Source organism: Cervus elaphus, chromosome 6, assembly GCF_910594005.1.
Source record: "Cervus elaphus chromosome 6, mCerEla1.1, whole genome shotgun sequence".
NCBI classification, from domain to species: Eukaryota; Metazoa; Chordata; class Mammalia; order Artiodactyla; family Cervidae; genus Cervus; species Cervus elaphus.
In genome coordinates, this window is record NC_057820.1 from 29,531,378 (window position 1) to 29,551,573 (window position 20,196).

Below are 20,196 nucleotides of genomic sequence, written 5' to 3' on the forward strand. Positions count from 1 at the left end.
TCTGCAGTGATTTTGGAGCCCCCAAAAATAAAGTCAGCCACTGTTTCCCCATCTATTTGCCATGAAGTGGTGGGACCAGATGCCATGATCTTAGTTTTCTGAATGTTGAGCTTTAAGCCAACTTTTTCACTCTCTTCTTTCACTTTCATCAAGAGGCTCTTTAGTTCCTCTTCACTTTCTGCCATAAGGGTGGTGTCATCTGCATATCTGAGGTTATTGAAATTTCTCCCGGCAATCCTGATTCCAGCTTATGCTTCATCCAGCCCAGCGTTTCTCATGATGTACTCTGCATATAAGTTAAATAAGCAGGGTGACAATATACAGCCTTGAAGTACTCCTTTTCCTATTTGGAACCAGTCTGTTGTTCAGTCCATTCCTAACTGTTGCTTCCTGACCTGCATACAGGTTTTCAGAAAGCAGGTCAGGTGGTCTGGTATTCCCATCTTCTGAAGAATTTTCCACAGTATATTGTGATCCACACAGTCAAAGGCTTTGGCATAGTCAATAAAGCAGGAATAGATGTTTTTCTGGAACTCTCTTGCTTTTTTGATGATCCTGTGGATGTTGGCAATTTGATCTCTGGTTCCTCTGCCTTTTCTAAAACCAGCTTGACCATCTGGAAGTTCACGGTTCACATATTGCTGAAGCCTGGCTTGGAGAATTTTGAGTGCATTACTTTACTAGTATGTGAGATGAGTGCAATTGTGCAGTAGTTTGAGCATTCTTTGGCATTACCTTTCTTAGGGATTGGAATGAAAACTGATCTTTTCCAGTCCTGTGGCCACTACTGAGTTTTCCAAATTTTAGGAGGTAAGTCACAAACCTTAAGATTTAGGTTAAGAATCCCTGAACTAGATGATTTTTGAGATTTCTTCCAACTCCAAGATGAGTTTAGGGAAGATCTGTTTAAGCTTGTCAGATTAAACAATCTCGTTTTGCTCGGCTCCCTCCTAAAAACTTACAAGAAAATGATACCAACCAGAAAAATAATTATAAATGAGTGAAAGAAGTTCCTCTGGAATAGGAAATGGCAACCCATTCCAGTATTCTTGCCTGGGAAATCCCATGGACAGAGGAGCCTGGCAGCCACAGTCCATAGGGTCACAAAGAGTAGGACATGACTGAGCTTGCATACATACATAAGTTAACAAAATAAACAAAAGTAGAAAGTATATGGACCAATTAAACTGATTTTGCTGAGCAGAGATTTAAGTAGCTGCACAGAAACCATTTAATTCACCATTCAACACTGGAACCACTCTGAAATTGAAGGCACTAGTACCTATGAGAGTAAAAGGGAGGGAAGTCAATCAAGGTTTACTCTCTTATATAGGCTCTACCAAAGCCAAGTAACTAATTTTGTATTCTTTTTCTTAAAGCGGAACCTCTAAGTTACATAAGATTTATGCTCCAAAAATTTTGAACCTGTCCTTCAGTGTGGCTGAAACAAAGATAAGTTGAAAGTCTTTATAGAAACAGTTGGATCCCAAGAGGCCCTTCCTCAACCAGGGAATCACTGTGTCCCTACACCAGAAACTAACGAAACATTGCAAATCAACTATACTTCAGTAAAAAAAAAAAAAGAATCTGGAGCACAGTGGACATTCTATAGTGTCTGATAAGTAAATGAAGAATGAATGAATTAATGAATAAATTAATAAATGCCAACTGTACATTTAACAAGGATTTCATGCATTTTGAGAGCCCATAATGTGTTGGCTAACTTCCAGAACCCATTCACGGAAACACAGTACTCCTATATTCAAATCATTCCTCATGCTATCTTTTCTCCGTAGAATGCATCCTTTTTTTCTTAGAGCTTCTAAAATCTTGTTTTTCCTTATCAAGGTTTTTCTTTTTTTTCTTTTTTCTTTTTTTTAAGGTTTTTCTAAGTAATGAGACAAAAAGAGGCCCATTCTATCTAAACAGGCATTTTCCTGAAACTCACACTTGATTAACCTAAATATTTACATTTGCCCTGATTTTTCTCAATAATGCATAATCATTCAGTATACTTGCAAGATAATAATTATTTTGTTAATGTACAGAAAAAAAACTTAACTATCTATTTTTATTGGAAATAGGAGAAAAAACAGGGGAAGTGTGATCCATAAAAAATCTTGCTTTCAAATTCTCGGGCATCATTAAGTATAATACATAACAAACCCATCTGCTACAATGCTTATTATTTCATATTTACTTTTTCCCTTTTATAGTCTATAACCAAACTTTGTCAACCAAAATACTGATCTTCTTTAACTGAGGAAAAGTATAGAAATAAATGCAAGCAAAATAGTTACAATTTGTTCATTAGTATGGATAATGAAGAACTGAGTATCTTATTTTGGTCTATCTTTGTCTACCTAACATTGAGTGTGATGGGCAGAAAAAGACAGAAACCACAATTAAAAGTATATACTCTAAGAACTTCAGGATCATTTTTTACTAACCACCTTCCTACAGAATCTTTACAAATATCCTATTATATTTTGTTCACATTTATAAAACATTTCACAGACATAAATGATTGCTAATGCTAAATGACAAGTACATTCCCATATGCTACAGAAGAATCAAGTACATTACAGAAAACAAAAACAAATTTGTACAGTAAAGTGCCAAGGTTTAAAAATTCTTTTAGTCATTCAATCAGTGTTTTTCAAGCATCTGCTTCATTTTCCAGAAACCATTCTAGGCACTGAGAACATAGTGGTAAGGAAAACAAGTCTCTGCTCTGGTGGAGTTTACAGTCTAGTGTAGGAAGACAGTGGAGTTTACAGTCTAGTGTAGGAAGACTACAAACAAATACATACTTTGTCATAATTTATACAATAAACACAGTGTGAGGGGAATCGTGGAGCAGAGAGGCAGGTGGTTAGGGTAGTCAGCTAAGGCGTGTTTAATAAGGTGACATTCGAGAAGAAACCTGAGGAAGTGCTGGAATGAGCCATGAAAAGATCTAGGGGGAAAGCACCCCAAGCAGGGCAACCATCAGGGTAAAGTCCCTGGAACAAGTGTGCTTGGCATATTCACGAGACTGGCAGAGGCCAGGCTTCTTCTGTGAAATGAGCAAGGAGGAAAGCAGGAAGATGTGAAGATCATGAAATACCTTATAAAGAATAGTAGGGATTTCCCAGATGACCCGGTGGTTAAGACTCTGCTTCCACTGCAGCAGGCACAAGTTCAATCCCTAGTTGGGGAACTAAGATCCCACATGCTGCATGGTGCGGCAAAAAAGTTAAATAAAATATTTTTTAAAAACAGAAGAATAGGAAGGTCTTTCATCTTGCCTCTGATTGAAATGAGAGACAAAAGATGGGATTCAGTTTCCTTTACTCTACTGATGAGGTCTGCCCTTCATTTCCATCTGGGATGGAATGGAAGGAAGGAAAGGAATATATTAACAGGAATCACAGTACCAAGGAGAGAAGAGACTAGTCCCAGTGAACAAGAGACTGATTTGAAATCCACTTAGGATCATAACATGTGGCTCTTGCCATTTTTATCTGAAAACATTGTTAATAGCACACTGACACTCATGATTTCCATCTAAATGCAGTAACTTCCTATTTTCCTATCAGGTGAGATAGGAATGCTAGTCTAAATTTAGCTTAGCTATGGTGTCAATAATAGCACAAAAGTGAAAAGCGCCTCTGAACTGGAGACCCCCAATTTCTACGTTTGAATTAAGCCTCATTCCATGTTCTCCAGGTCCAGGCTAATCTTCATCCTGTGGTGAGCAAACTCAAAGGAGAGGCATCGATCGTCCCCCAGAGCTAGACCTCAGAACAAATGACCAAGCACTAGCCCAGCAAATGTGCCAGCATGCAGTAACCTCGTCTTTCTGCTTGCTGTATTTTTAGCAGTCATGCTGAGCAACTCATTTTCCCACATTGAGGCTACTAGAATAATTTTCCAACAGAACTTGCCCAGAATATTGCCAGCTAATTTGTTTAAGCCTTACAAGCTTTCGCTCCCTTCCTTCTGCCTTCCTCCCTCCTTTTCTTTTTCTTAGTAATCATAGTTACATTCTGGGCATGACTTGTCTCTTTTAGAGGTGAAGTCTTTCCCTGTGTTAGTAACAGAACTTTCCTGTGTTTAATTTTAATGGTAAATTAGGTTCAAAGAAAAGAACATCTGTTTTGAGCAATATTAGGATTGTCCTGTGAAGTTCAAGTCCTCCTGGTGAACACTTTCTAGTGAAATACTTTTGTGATTATTGCTACAAAAGAGATGAAAAATAATTTTGTTCTTCAAAACAGATGCCAGTCAGAGCTCTATGGGAATTCCTGCCTATTCTTGTCTTTACAGCTACCACCGCCTGGCCCTTTTCTTCCCGCACCCACTGGGATATGAAGACACTCATTTATTGTTCACTACTATGGAGAAGAAGAAATATAACAGAAATTCAAATCATGAGGATGTCACAACAAAATGTAAATCTCACCTAGATCTTTGGGTAATTCCTATTCTATACTGACATCTAACTGGAGGCAAGCAAAGCTATTTAGCACCTCTCCTGGACTGTCTTAGGAAGTGTCATCCATCAAGTATTTGTTAGACATTACTATGTGCCAGGTATTGTTCTAGGTGCTAAAGATAGAGTGCTAAAGATAGGTAAATGAAAAGAAGGTTGAAAAATCCCTTCTATTGTTTCCAGTGGAAGGAAACATGCAGTAGCTTTGGGACTATGATAACATGATGAAGGAAGGGAATGAAAAGGACTAGGGGTGGAGGGGGGCAGATGTGATTTAAAATAGGTGGTCAGGGAAGATATCCCTGAGAAGATTCACTTGAACAAATACATGAAAGATTCAAACATATAAGATATCCTTTCAGGAAGCAATTTTACTTCATGTAATTTCCTTTCTAAAAACATATTCTCTGTGGTGTTTTTAAGGAAGCATATTTTATAGCCTTTTTGATCACTTTACACAGATTTAAATATGTTAGCTCAAAGATGACCATCCCTATCATTAGTATCTAATAATGTTCTGGAGGAGACAATAGCCAATGAAATTGGCCAACAGAAGAAATTAGGTATAAAAATAGCAAAGCAGGAGGTAAACATTATAATTTGTAGATCATCTAACAATCATTTTAGCTTGAAGGAGGAACAAAAATTAACTGAAACTAAAAGAGAAATCAGCAATTTGAATGGTTACAAAATTAATATATAAGTATTAATTGCCTTCATATGTGTTAATACAAACAACAATCAGTTTAAAAATATAAAGGAAGATTAAATTCCATTTACAATAATAACAGAATATTGCAAAATACTTAAGAACAAACTTGACAAGAAGTGTGCAAGAACTTTGAAGAAAATTTTGAAACACTACTAAGGAATACAAAAAATAACCTTGAATACATGAAACTGAATATCAAGTTCATAATTAGGAAGATTCAACACCATGAAGACAGCAATTCTTCCTAATTTAAATCTATAATTTAATATGATTCCAATAAAAATATCATCAGAATTTTTGTTGGAAAAACAGTGAGGTATATTTAAAAAGTACATATGGAAAAGAAAAAAAGCCAAAAGCCTGGGAAACTCTAAAAAATATAAAAGTAACAATAAGAGGTGAACCAGCCTACGAAAATTATATTTATTTTGAAACTTTATCAATTAAAATAGTGTGGTGCCACTGAATGAGTGACAGATGAATAAACAGACTAGAAGGTCTAGAAACAGACATAAGTATGTTAGGGAATTTAGTGTAAAGTTGGCATATAACATCAGTGGGAGATTATTAAGTAAATGGCTTTAGAACAAGTGGGATAGCTATCTATGAAAAATTATGTCATATCATTTATACCATTATAAATGTTCATAAAAGTTTTAAACATTAAAAAACTATAAAGAGGAGACTCAGACTAGGGAGGGCCTTACTAATAATAACACACAATCTGGAAATCATTAAAGTACATAAAATTTTTTAGTTTCCACATAGCAAAAATGTTATAAGCAAAAAATAATTTTTTTAATTTCAACAAGTATAAAAAGGAATATCCACACATTGCTGGTAGGAGTGTACACATTGGTACCAGCTCTATTGAGAGAAATTTGGCACTATCAAAATTAAATTCTAAGTATATACATCTTTAACTCAGAAATTTCTTCTAGGAATTTATCCTTAATATTTATTGATACGTGAGAGGAAAGACATATACAAAGATATTTACACAGCATTATTTAAAATATTAAAATATTGGGAGAGAGGAGCCAAGATGGCGGAGGAGTAGGACGGGGAGACCACTTTCTCTCCTACAAATTCATCAAAAGAATAACTGAATGCAGAGCAAACTTCACAAAACAACTTCTGATCCCTAGCTGAGGTCATCAGGCGCCCAGAAAAGCAGCCCATTGTCTTCGAAAGGAGGTAGGACAAAATATAAAAGATAAAAAGTGAGACAAAAGAGCTAAGGACGGAGACCCGTCCTGGGAAGGGAGTCTTAGGCGGCATTGCTTGGGGTAGGGTCCGGGCCTGAGTGCCCTGAGGACAATTGGAGGGAGCTTCAGTGAGTTGCCAACTTGAACTGTGGGAGACCAAAAGAGAGAGAGAAAATTAACCGCCCGAACACACCGCTGACCGTTCGCAGAACAAAGAGACCAAGCAAGTCCAGAGAAGAGCTCACAGGCTGCGGACCGGCCCAGCCCCGCCGGAGGCAGGAGGCAGGGGGGAGGGGAAGGTCGCGGCGAGACACAGGGCGCAGGCACCCGACCGGCGCGGGCGGGGACTGGGGCTGGGGACGCGGAGGGCAGAAGGCGCAGGCACCCGACTGGCGCCAGCGGAAACTGAGACTGGGTCCGCGGAAGGGAGTGGGCGCGCCACACCTGGGGAGAGTGCGCCCACCAAGCCCTGGCTGCCTGGACCGCTCTGACGGGGAAGGCAGAGAGAGCAGGCGCAGCTTTTCGCTCTGCGCTTTTGTGGAACACCCGAGGGCTGGAACCTCCCACAGCGCGGGGCGCGCTCCATATAGAACAGCCGGGAGCCTGAGCAGCACAGACGGAGAAAGCAGCGTCAGCCCCTCCCGGCAGCGCCAGCCCGCCCCCGCAGGGCCAGCCCCTCCCCGCAGAGCGACGGAACTAGCTACCTGAATAAGAGTCCACCTCCTCCCGCCTGTGTCAGGGCGGAAATGAGGCTCTGAAGAGACCGGCAAACAGAAGCCAAATAAACAAAGGGAACCGCTTCAGAAGGGACTGGTGCAACAGATTATAATCCCTGTAGAAAACACCGACTACACCGGAAGGGGCCTGTAGATATCGAGAAGTGTAAGCTGGAACGAGGAGCTATCTGAAACTGAGCCGAACCCACACTGACCGCAACAGCTCCAGAGAAACTCCTAGATATATTTTTACTTTTTTTTCTTTTCTTTTTTTATTTTTTCTCTTTTATTTTCCTTTAAAATTCCCTACTACTCCCCCATTACTCCTTAACTTTCATTTCCATAGATTTTTACGATATTTTTAATTAAGGGAAAAAAAAATTTTTCTTTCTTTTTTTTTTCTTTTCTTTTTTCTTCTTTTTTTTCTTTCCTTTTTCTCTTCTATTTTCTATTTTTCTTTTTCTCTTATTTCTTTTAAAGTCCTCTAGTACTCCTCTACTACTCCTTAATTTTCATTTTCAATACACTATAACCTTACCAAAAAAAAAAAAAAAGAAGAGAAGCCCTATTTTTAAACCGAAGATTATTCTCTCCCAATCTTGACTCTCTGTTTTCTACCTCAGAACACCTCTAGTTCCTCCTTTCCCCTTCTCTTCCCAATCCAATTCTGTGAATCTTTGTAGGTGACTGGGCTACAGAGAAAACTCTGGCAACAGACAGCTGCGTAGATCTGTCTCTCTCCTCTTGAGTCCCCCTTTTTCTCCTCCTGCTCATCTCTAGCTCCCTCCTCCCTCTCCTCTTCTTCATGTAACTCTGTGAACCTCTCTGGGTGTCCCTAACAGGGGAGAATCTTTTCGCCATTAACCTAGAAGTTTTCTTATCAGTGCTGTATAGTTGGAGAAGTCCTGAGACTACAGGAAGAATAAAACTGAAATCCAGAGGCAGGAGACTTAAGCCCAAAACCTGAGAACACCAGAAAACTCCTGACTACATGGAACTTTAAGTAATAAGGGACCGTCCAAAAGCCTCCATACCTACACTGAAACCAACCACCACCCAAGAGCCAATAAGTTTTACAGCAAGACATACCGCGCAAATTCTCCAGCAACGCAGGAACATAGCCCTGAACGCCAACATACAGGCTGCCCAAGATCACACCTAACACATAGACCCATCTCAAAACTCATTACTGGGCACTCCATTGCTCTCCAAAGAGAAGAAATCAAGTTCCACGCACCAGAACACTGACGCAAGCTTCCCTAACCAGGAAACCTTGACAAGCCAATCGTCTAACCCCACCCACGGGGTAAATCCTCCACAATAAAAAGGAACCACAGACCTCCAGAATACAGAAAGCCCACTCCAGACACAGCAATCTAAACAAGATGAAAAGGCAAAGAAATACCCAACAGGTAAAGGAATATGAAAAATGCCCACCAAGTCAAACAAAAGAGGAGGAGATAGGGAATCTACCTGAAAAAGAATTTAGAATAATGATAATAAAAATGATCCAAAATCTTGAAAACAAAATGGAGTTACAGATAAATAGCCTGGAAACAAAGATTGAAAAGATACAAGAAATGTTTAATAAAGACCTAGAAGAAATAAAAAAGAGTCAATTAAAAATGAATAATGCAATGAATGAGATCAAAAACACTTTGGAAGGAACCAAGAGTAGAATAACGGAGGCAGAAGATAGGATAAGTGAGGTAGAAGATAAAATAGTGGAAATAAATGAAGCAGAGAGGAAAAAAGAAAAAAGGATCAAAAGAAATGAGGACAACCTCAGGGACCTCTGGGACAATGTGAAACACCCCAACATTCGAATCATAGGAGTTCCAGAAGAAGAAGACAAAAAGAAAGGCCATGAGAAAATACTCGAGGAGATAATAGCTGAAAACTTCCCTAAAATGGGGAAGGAAATAGCCACCCAAGTCCAAGAAACCCAGAGAGTCCCACACAGGATAAACCCAAGGCGAAACACCCCAAGACACATATTAATCAAATTAACAAAGATCAAACACAAAGAACAAATATTAAAAGCAGCAAGGGAGAAACAACAAATAACACACAAAGGGATTCCCATAAGGATAACAGCTGATCTATCAATAGAAACCCTCCAGGCCAGAAGGGAATGGCAGGATATACTGAAAGTAATGAAAGAGAATAACCTACAACCTAGATTACTGTATCCAGCAAGGATCTCATTCAGATATGAAGGAGAATTCAAAAGCTTTACAGATAAGCAAAAGCTGAGAGAATTCAGCACCACCAAACCAGCTCTTCAACAAATGCTAAAGGATCTTCTCTAGACAGGAAATGCAGAAAGGTTGTATAAACATGAACCCAAAACAACAAAGTAAATGGCAACGGGACCATACCTATCAATAATTACCCTAAATGTAAATGGGTTGAATGCCCCAACCAAAAGACAAAGATTGGCTGAATGGATACAAAAACAAGACCCCTATATATGCTGTCTACAAGAGACCCACCTCAAAACAAGAGACACATACAGACTAAAAGTGAAGGGCTGGAAAAAAATATTTCATGCAAACGGAGACCGAAAGAAAGCAGGAGTCGCAATACTCATATCAGATAAAATAGACTTTCAAATAAAGGATGTGAAAAGAGACAGAGAAGGACACTACATAATGATCAAAGGATCAATCCAAGAAGAAGATATAACAATTATAAATATATATGCACCCAACATAGGAGCACAGCAATATGTACGGCAAACACTAACAAGTATGAAAGAGGAAATTAATAGTAACACAATAATAGTGGGAGACTTTAATACCCCACTCACAACTATGGATAGATCAACTAAACAGAAAATTAACAAGGAAACACAAACCTTAAATGACACAATGGACCAGCTAGACCTAATTGATATCTATAGGACATTTCACCCCAAAACAATCAACTTCACCTTTTTCTCAAGTGCACACGGAACCTTCTCCAGAATAGATCACATCCTGGGCCATAAATCTGGTCTCAGAAAATTCAAAAAAATTGAAATCATTCCAGTCATCTTTTCTGACCACAGTGCAGTAAGATTAGATCTCAATTACAGGAAAAAAATTGTTAAAAATTCAAACACCTGGAGGCTAAATAACACGCTTCTGAATAACCAACAAATCATAGAAGAAATCAAAAAAGAAATCAAAATATGTATAGAAATGAATGAAAATGAAAACACAACAACCCAAAACCTATGGGACACTGTAAAAGCAGTGCTAAGGGGAAGGTTCATAGCATTACAGGCTTACATCAAGAAACAAGAAAAAAACCAAATAAATAACCTAACTATACACCTAAAGCAATTAGAGAAGGAAGAAATGAAGAATCCCAGGGTTAGTAGAAGGAAAGAAATCTTAAAAATCAGGGCAGAAATAAATGCAAAAGAAACTAAAGAGACCATAGCAAAAATCAACAAAGCTAAAAGCCGGTTTTTTGAAAAAATAAACAAAATTGACAAACCATTAGCAAGACTCATTAAGAAACAAAGAGAGAAGAACCAAATTAACAAAATTAGAAATGAAAATGGAGACATCACAACAGACAACACTGAAATACAAAGGATCATAAGAGACTACTACCAGCAGCTCTATGCCAATAAAATGGACAACTTGGATGAAATGGACAAATTCTTAGAAAAGTATAACTTTCCAAAACTGAACCAGGAAGAAATAGAAGATCTTAACAGACCCATCACAAGCAAGGAAATCGAAACTGTAATCAAAAATCTTCCAGCAAACAAAAGCCCAGGACCAGATGGCTTCACAGCTGAATTCTACCAAAAATTTAGAGAAGAGCTAACACCTATCTTACTCAAACTCTTCCAGAAAATTGCAGATGAAGGTAAGCTTCCAAACTCATTCTATGAGGCCACCATCACCCTAATTCCAAAACCAGACAAAGATGCCACAAAAAAAGAAAACTACAGGCCAATATCACTGATGAACATAGCTGCAAAAATCCTTAACAAAATTCTAGCAAACAGAATCCAACAACATATTAAAAAAATCATACACCATGACCAAGTGGGCTTTATCCCAGGAATGCAAGGATTCTTTAATATCCGCAAATCAATCAATGTAATACACCACATTAACAAATTGAAAGATAAAAACCATATGATTATCTCAATAGATGCAGAGAAAGCCTTTGACAAAATTCAACACTCATTTATGATTAAAACTCTCCAAAAAGCAGGAATAGAAGGAACATACCTCAACATAATAAAAGCTATATATGACAAACCCACAGCAAGCATCACCCTCAATGGTGAAAAATTGAAAGCATTTCCCCTGAAATCAGGAACAAGACAAGGGTGCCCACTCTCACCACTACTCTTCAACATAGTGTTGGAAGTTTTGGCCACAGCAATCAGAGCAGAAAAAGAAGTAAAAGGAATCCAGATAGGAAAAGAAGAAGTGAAACTCTCACTGTTTGCAGATGACATGATCCTCTACATAGAAAACCCTAAAGACTCTACCAGAAAATTACTAGAGCTAATCAATGAATATAGTAAAGTTGCAGGATATAAAATTAACACACAGAAATCCCTTGCATTCCTATATACTAACAATGAAAAAACAGAAAGAGAAATTAAGGAAACAATACCATTCACCATTGCAACAAAAAGAATAAGATACTTAGGAGTATATCTACCTAAAGAAACAAAAGACCTATACATAGAAAACTATAAAACACTGATGAAAGAAATCAAAGAGGACACAAACAGATGGAGAAACATACCGTGTTCATGGACTGGAAGAATCAATATTGTCAAAATGGCTATTCTACCCAAAGCAGTCTATAGATTCAATGCAATCCCTATCAAGCTACCAACGGTATTTTTCACAGAACTAGGACAAATAATTTCACAATTTGTATGGAAATACAAAAAACCTCAAATAGCCAAGGTAATCTTGAGAAAGAAGAATGGAACTGGAGGAATCAACCTGCCTGACTTCAGACTCTACTACAAAGCCACAGTCATCAAGACAGTATGGTACTGGCACAAAGACAGAAATATAGATCAATGGAACAGAATAGAAAGCCCAGAGATAAATCCACGAACCTATGGACACCTTATCTTTGACAAAGGAGGCAAGGATATACAATGGAGAAAAGACAACCTCTTTAACAAGTGGTGCTGGGAAAACTGGTCAACCACTTGTAAAAGAATGAAACTAGAACACTTTCTAACACCATACACAAAAATAAACTCAAATGGATTAAAGATCTAAATGTAAGACCAGAAACTATAAAACTCCTAGAGGAGAACATAGGCAAAACACTCTCCGACATAAATCACAGCAAGATCCTCTATGACCCACCTCCCAGAATATTGGAAATAAAAGCAAAACTAAACAAATGGGACCTAATGAAACTTAAAAGCTTTTGCACTACAAAGGAAACTATAAGTAAGGTGAAAAGACAGCCCTCAGATTGGGAGAAAATAATAGCAAATGAAGAAACAGACAAAGGATTAATCTCAAAAATATACAAGCAACTCCTGCAGCTCAATTCCAGAAAAATAAATGACCCAATCAAAAAAGTGGGCCAAAGAACTAAACAGACATTTCTCCAAAGAAGACATACAGATGGCTAACAAACACATGAAAAGTTGCTTAACATCACTCATTATTAGAGAAATGCAAATCAAAACCACAATGAGGTACCATTACACGCCAGTCAGAATGGCTGCTATCCAAAAGTCTACAAGCAATAAATGCTGGAGAGGGTGTGGAGAAAAGGGAACCCTCTTACACTGTTGGTGGGAATGCAAACTAGTACAGCCGCTATGGATAACAGTGTGGAGATTTCTTAAAAAACTGGAAATAGAACTGCCATATGACCCAGCAATCCCACTTCTGGGCATACACACTGAGGAAACCAGATCTGAAAGAGACACGTGCACCCCAATGTTCATCGCAGCACTGTTTATAATAGCCAGGACATGGAAGCAACCTAGATGCCCATCAGCAGATGAATGGATAAGGAAGCTGTGGTACATATACACCATGGAATATTACTCAGCTGTTAAAAAGAATTCATTTGAATCAGTCCTAATGAGATGGATGAAACTGGACCCCCTTATACAGAGTGAAGTAAGCCAGAAAGATAAAGAACATTACAGCATACTAACACATTACATGGAATTTAGAAAGATGGTAATGATAACCCTATATGCAAAACAGAAAAAGAGACACAGATGTACAGAACAGACTTTTGAACTCTGTGGGAGAAGGTGAGGGTGGGATGTTTCGAAAGAACAGCATGTATATTATCTATGGTGAAACAGATCACCAGCCCAGGTGGGATGCATGAGACAAGTGCTCCGGCCTGGTGCACTGGGAAGACCCAGAGGAATCGGGTGGAGACGGAGGTGGGAGGGGGGATCGGGATGGGGAATACGTGTAAATCTATGGCTGATTCATATCAATGTATGACAAAACCCACTGAAATGTTGTGAAGTAATTAGCCTCCAACTAATAAAAATAAATAAATAAATAAATAAATAATAAATAAAATATTAAAATATTGTACCAATTGGAATACATCTATATAATGGAATCATACACAACTTTCTCAGAGTAAGGTAAATTGTACTTACTAGTATGAAATGATCTCTGGGATCACTATTATCTTCCCTTAGTGCAGGAGCAGAAACGGAGACCCAACACCCCTTGGATTAAATGTGAGATAGAAGTAAGGATGCATGCATCTAGCTTAGCTTTTTTTCTCCCCAAAGAGTTAGCATGCATGGAGATGAGATAGAGACAAGTAGAGATGGAGACCAGACCTGGATGTGGTCCAGGACTGGGGAAACTTTCAAAGAGGGAGTAGGAATTTGAGGTCTGGAACAGAGAGAAAAAGATGCCATGATGAGTTATTCTTAATGTGTACCCCACACTGACACTTTGCCTCTGAAAATTAACCATCTAAACAACCTGGACACTCTTAAGATGTGTAGGACTTGATGTGGGCAATTTGCACATCCTATGGATACCTAAGGGAAAGCTCTGCCCCCTGACCAGTCTGGAACTGAGTAGAACCAGTTGGGAATGTCTCTGTCTTTAGGAAACGAAGAACGCACCACACCTGTTACGTACATCATCCCAAGGAATTTGAAAACTCTCAATGCCCAGACTTTGTCAGTCATTCCCATTCATGATGCCTTCTGTGAAAAACACTGAAAAATGGCTCTCCTGTCACAACTAATTTATGATGAAGTAAATGAGAAAAGTGGTCATCCTTTGGAGTCAGTCATGTCAGGACAGGCACATCTAAGAGCCTTCTGAGATACTGCAAACATTCTGTATTTTGACAGGAGGTAGTTAAATGCATGTCTACATACTTTTAATTGTTTGCTTAAAAGTTACAGACCACTGTATATAAATTATACCTCAGTTTTTTAAAAACGACCCTGGGATTTCCTTCTATTCTGTCACAACCTACTTGGGCCTGGGTTACCCACATTTCTCTTTGCCTGCCAAAAAGGGTCAAACTCACCTGTTCAGCAAAACTCTAGGGCCAAGTAGTGCAAATGCTAAGTCACAAGGAAAACAGAAACACAAACATATTGAGCTGGTGTAGAGATCAAAGAAAAGTAAATAAATGAACTGTGGCTTCATCAAACATTTACACAACAGTACAGGGCAGAACAAAGCAGCCAATAATCAGGATATACGTTGGGATTATATTTGTTTTAGAACAATTTATTTTCAAATTTGTGATTGGTTTTTAAGTCATTTAAGTCTAACATTTTATTAAAAGATATAAAAAATAAAATTTTGGTTAATTGTGGCTTTAGAAAACTATAAATTTTAGTGCTTTTACAAATACTTTTTTGAAATTTAAAAAAAAATACTCTTTCCTTTTTGAAATATTTTGCATTTGCTTTGCCCTACAGTCCAGCAAACTATATGTGTCAAAGCAGCTACCAGAATTTTAGCAAGACTAAAAAATTTGAATCCCTTTTCACACTGAGTTTTCTTTTATCTGTCAACATGAGAGACCTCTACTTTCAGGAAGGGGTTGTGGAGATTTCCTTTCCTTAGTTCTGAGCCTCTGCTTGTTTCACTAGAAAATAAACACTCCCTAATATCCTATTCCTACCTACCCCCGCCCCCCTTACTTCTCAACAGAAGTAATTTTTGGCCGAAGGGTAAAGAGCAAAGTTAAGCCACAGGCCGAGGGTGGCCCAAGTCAATGACCTCCAGAGCAAACCTAGCTAAGCCTGCTCCGAACAGAAGCCACAATCTGAGGGGTGTGGGATAAGCAGAGTAACTGTAAAACAAATAGCTACAAGAATAAGGGCTAATGATAGGAAGAAGCTGCATTAAATTCACCCAACAACATCGTTTTGTCCCCAAAGCAATAGTCCCTTCTGTCGAAATCCTATGAATTTTGAGCTCATAACAATATGAGGCCAGGAAGCAATCAGATATAAAAGAGAGGAAAACATTTGATAGTGTTAATAGCAATCATTCCCAACTGTATTCATTTCCCCCCTTCTTGAGAAAAATGACAAAGAAAATATAAAATTTATTCCAGCCCTGCTAAAATACATCTGCTTGGAATTGTTTCTATTATTTATGAATCAAAAGCATCTTGACATTTTAAAAACTTTTATTATCTCACCATTTCTGTGACAGCCTTACACCTCTGAGTCCCCAGAATAAGACAGGTGTATTATAATGGAAAGAAAATGAACCTGGATCTAGACTATTTGATTTGAAAGCCATGGCTTTGCCACTTACTAGATATAAAATGAAAGATAAGATCTAGTTTCACAAGGGTGTCATAAGAAGGGTGTCTGTAGCCTGTAACAACTTACAAAAATGTAAGATGTGAGAGGGGCAATATTAAAGCGGAGAGGATACAGGCTTTGAATCAAGAAAGACATTGTTTCAAATCTCAGCAGTATCACTTTGAAGGTAAATTCCCTGAACTCAATTGCTCCATCTAGATGCCTGCAAGGATTAAATATTAACTTCTATAAAGTTCCAGTCACTTAACAGACACCAATAAATGACAGCTATTATTTTACAGATTTTTTTCCCCTTTAGTCACTTTTCATTTGTTTATTCAACAAATGTTTACTACTAAAAGGCACTGCTCTAGGGTATAATGGTAAGCAAGACATATACAATTCCTAACTTCGTGGAGTGATTGCCTAGCTGGGAAACAGATAATACAATATAATTTTCTATGTATAATAGTAGGGAAGGTATAGAGTGCAATGGGAACACAGATGAGAGACACTTTGGCCAGACTTAGGTCAGTCTGGTCAAAAGAAGAAGCTTACAGAATCTTCTTGGAGAAAGCGATTTTGAGTTGAAAATTGAAAGCTAAGTAGGAATTAGCAAATGAAGGAGAGGGTGTAAGGGGAATTTTCTAGGCAAAGACATGTGCAAGAGAGAGATTTGTCACAGAAACCTCAAAATATCTACCAGCACATTTACACTCTGTTCTGGGATTAGAACATAAATACTCTCATATAGATCTTTCTGTCTTTTCCTTATCCACTGACCTCATGCCTTTCAGCCTTTCATCTGACAAATATCCATGGGAGACAACAGAAGAAAACATAACTTTCATTTCAGCCAAAATCCTGCCATGATCAACCACCATTATCAAGTATAAATTTCTTTTAAAAAATAAGTGTAAATTTCTGGTATGTGGCCCAATAATTCACAACATATATTTTTATCACAACTTGGAGAACTGCAAGCATAGTATCAGACTAGATGATGATGGATAAGGACAGCTTTCTACTCTCCGTAAGCTTAACAGTCCAATTGGGCAAGTAAAATATAAAATAAATTAGAGTATCAACAAGTATGTGATTAAATATTACTTGAATGATTGGATAATAAGTGAAATAGAAATTTAGACAAGGATGGATCATGATAAAAATCTTATTAGCGCCACTGCAGCTTGGGAGTATTTTCCTCACATCATTCAAATTGGCTTATTATACACACACATACTTTTGACAGGTTCGCTTGGTCATTCAACAAATGTTTAAGGGTCTACTATTACATGTATATAACAGATACAGGGACAAAACAAAGGTCCTGTCCATAGAGACAGATTTTATATTTTTGTTGGCAAAGGAAGCAACAAACAGAAAACAAATAGATCCTTTACATATCTCTCTTATTTCACAGCCAAAATTTTAACTTAGGTCAGTCAGTTCATAAAGCCCAACATCAGCCACTCCACTTCAGTGCTGAAACTTTCCATTTCCCTAAATGACAGAGGTTGCTGGAGGCCTCTCTGATACCTGGTCGGTTCTGAAACAGTTTGCCCAGGATTTGCCAAGTGATTCTCATGCTTTTTGCTTCCACTGAGCTAGGTCCCAGGCTCTTTCTTGTCCTGCAAGTTTCTTTCTTCCATCTGTATTGCTGTTCATTGAGATTTTAGTTCCCACCTCAAACATATACTAACACACACTAACAAATAGCAACTAACACACACACTTTTCTCTGCTTTAACATCTTCAATAAATTCTCCACTCACTTTCCTCATTCCCCAAAACAGTTGCTAATTAGTAGTACTATGTGAAAAGTGCTAGTCACTCAGTCGTTCATGTCTGACTCATTGTGACCCCATGGACTCTAGCCTGCCAGACTCCTCTGTCCATGGAATTCTCCAGGCAAGAATACTGGACTGGGTAGCCATTTCCTTCTCCAGCGGATCTTCCCGACCCATGGATCAAACCTGGGTCTCTTGCATTGCAGGCAGGTTCTTTACTGTCTAAGCCATCAGGGAAGCCCAAGTCTGCCCGTTGCGCTATACACTGCTATATGCTACTGTATTTGGATTTACATATGTTAACAGTTTGTGAAAGTTGCTTATTCGTGTCCGACTCTTTGTGACCCCATGGACTGTACAGTACATGGAGTTCTCCAGGCCACAATACTGGAGTGGGTAGCCTTCTCCTTCTTCAGGGGATCTTCCCAACCCAGGGATCAAACCCAGGTCTCCCTCATTGCAGGTGGATTCTTTACCAGCTGAGCCACAAGGGAAGCCCATATATTAACAATAGCTCTATCGTTAAGTGGTGAAGGGTCTAGCTCTTCTTTACATTATCTCATTTTATCTTTTCAATAACACTGCAAGTTATTTTTAAAATGTTTGTGTTTTACAGATAAGGAATTGAGATTCAGAGAGGCTGAACTTTGCTCAAGACCTGGATATAGTAAATTTGGGTCTTCCCAGGTGATTCCTACTATATAACCTGCTTCCTCCCACCTAAAAATATAGAAATCACACAAATGTGAAATTTGAAAGGAACTTGTAGGATCCTTTACAAGATCCTTTCCTGTGCAGGCTCCATTTCTAAAGTATCCTTTTCCAGTGATCCAGTCTCTTGTAGAAACACTGGCTTATCACATTCAAATTATGACCTCTGTGAATCTCAGTTTTCTCATCTATTAAAGGCAATACTTCTATGTGTCTCACAAGGTTATTGTGAGGATTAAATGATACAATATGTAAAAATAAAGCACTTTATAAATGTTCCCTAAATTTTCCTCACAAGTAGTGGAGACTTATAAAACAAATTTTTTATTTTGAATTTAAGTCATTATAAATGAATTCTCCTGAATACATCTCTGATTTCATAATCACAGACTTAAAGAGAGAAACATATCCACAACTTTTCCTAGTAGGCAAAATTACTTTATATTAATGTTACTACTAGACATAAGACTAAGATTACAGTGTAAGTTTTTCTCAAACACTTTTAGAGATGGAGGAAAATATCAATTTTGGAACAGCTATATGAAAGTGAATTTTATCTTGTTAATGTGCAACTATGTAAAATAATTAATATGGCTTGCAACAGGATGGATTTTAAATGAATTTTCTTATATAATTTCATTAGACTTTGTGCACATATTAAAAATATCAGTGCAATTAGAATAAACATTTATTGAGCACTTGACACTAGGTAACTCATTTAATAAAATTCTTCAATTATAGGAAAATGATAATTTAACAATTAAAGGAAAGTCAACTGGAAAGTAAAAGGAAAGTTAGTGTAGCAAGCTAATAAAATAATAATTACAGGCAAAGGAAAACTACCTAGAATATATAACCTGACTTTTACCAGAGCCTTTGGTATTTTACTATATTCAACAATAGAAATGTTTCAGAACACTTCATAGAAACTACAGATAAAATAGATTAAATTTTATTATCTATAAGATGCCCAAATGCATGCTCATTTAAAACTGATCCATGGGTATATTATCTCCCTTTATCCAGGTAAATGGAAAGTTAATTTCTTTAAATACTGTTTCTTTAGCCTTCATATTCATCAGAGTACATTAATCTTAAAATCTGTCATTTCTCAAATTGTTTCTGTTCTTCTTTGCTTGACTTCATATTGCTTCCCTTTTTTCCCTAAGGATTTTATTCTAAAAGGCCATAAAAATATATGGGCATATAAATATATATGTGTGTGTGTGTTTGTATGCACAGTATTTGCATCTTTTTCTAGACTATTATTTCTCTTGCTAATAAATAGAAATCAGATCAGGACTGAAGGTTCATACCTTCCTCACCTCTTATTAAAGTAGAAAGGTGAAAATATATCATGTCATTCACATTGCATAAGCCCACCTCGCTAAATAAAAACACTTACTGTTTTACTTACAGCCAATGTCCTTCAAATTGCTTGTGGTGATATATTTTTTCATCAATGATGACGGGAAAATCAAAGAAATTCAGTTTTCTGCCTTCTAAGCTTCTTTTCTCTCTGAGTGATGCAGGCTCAAGAGTTGCCAAATGAGATGGACAAAGGCAGCCAGATAGGGCTTCCTAGCCAATCTAAAAATAGCAGGTGGTGGTGGGCAGATATACCATTTCTCTCTTGTTCTTTTATTTTTTTCTAAGAGCTAGGTACCATAAACATGACTTGTTCAAAATTAAAATAGTACAAAAAGAATTGTATTCTCTCTTGTCGTAAGATCTAGATGCATGGTCAGTTAGGTAAATTGATGTGAAATTCAATGTAAAGCTACATTTCATACATCAAGATTCCCTTACTCA

The 20,196-nt window shown here is 37.7% G+C and overlaps 1 long non-coding RNA gene across 1 annotated transcript in view; it reads right to left on the reverse strand.

The window, feature by feature from the left end:
• Positions 1 to 19,900, reverse strand: part of LOC122696213 — a 47,825-nt gene extending 27,925 nt beyond the window's left edge. The window contains exon 1 of the long non-coding RNA XR_006341710.1: positions 19,802 to 19,900. This is a non-coding gene — a long non-coding RNA (uncharacterized LOC122696213). The remainder of the gene's footprint in view (positions 1 to 19,801) is intronic.
• Between the last annotated feature and the right edge of the window lie 296 nt (positions 19,901 to 20,196).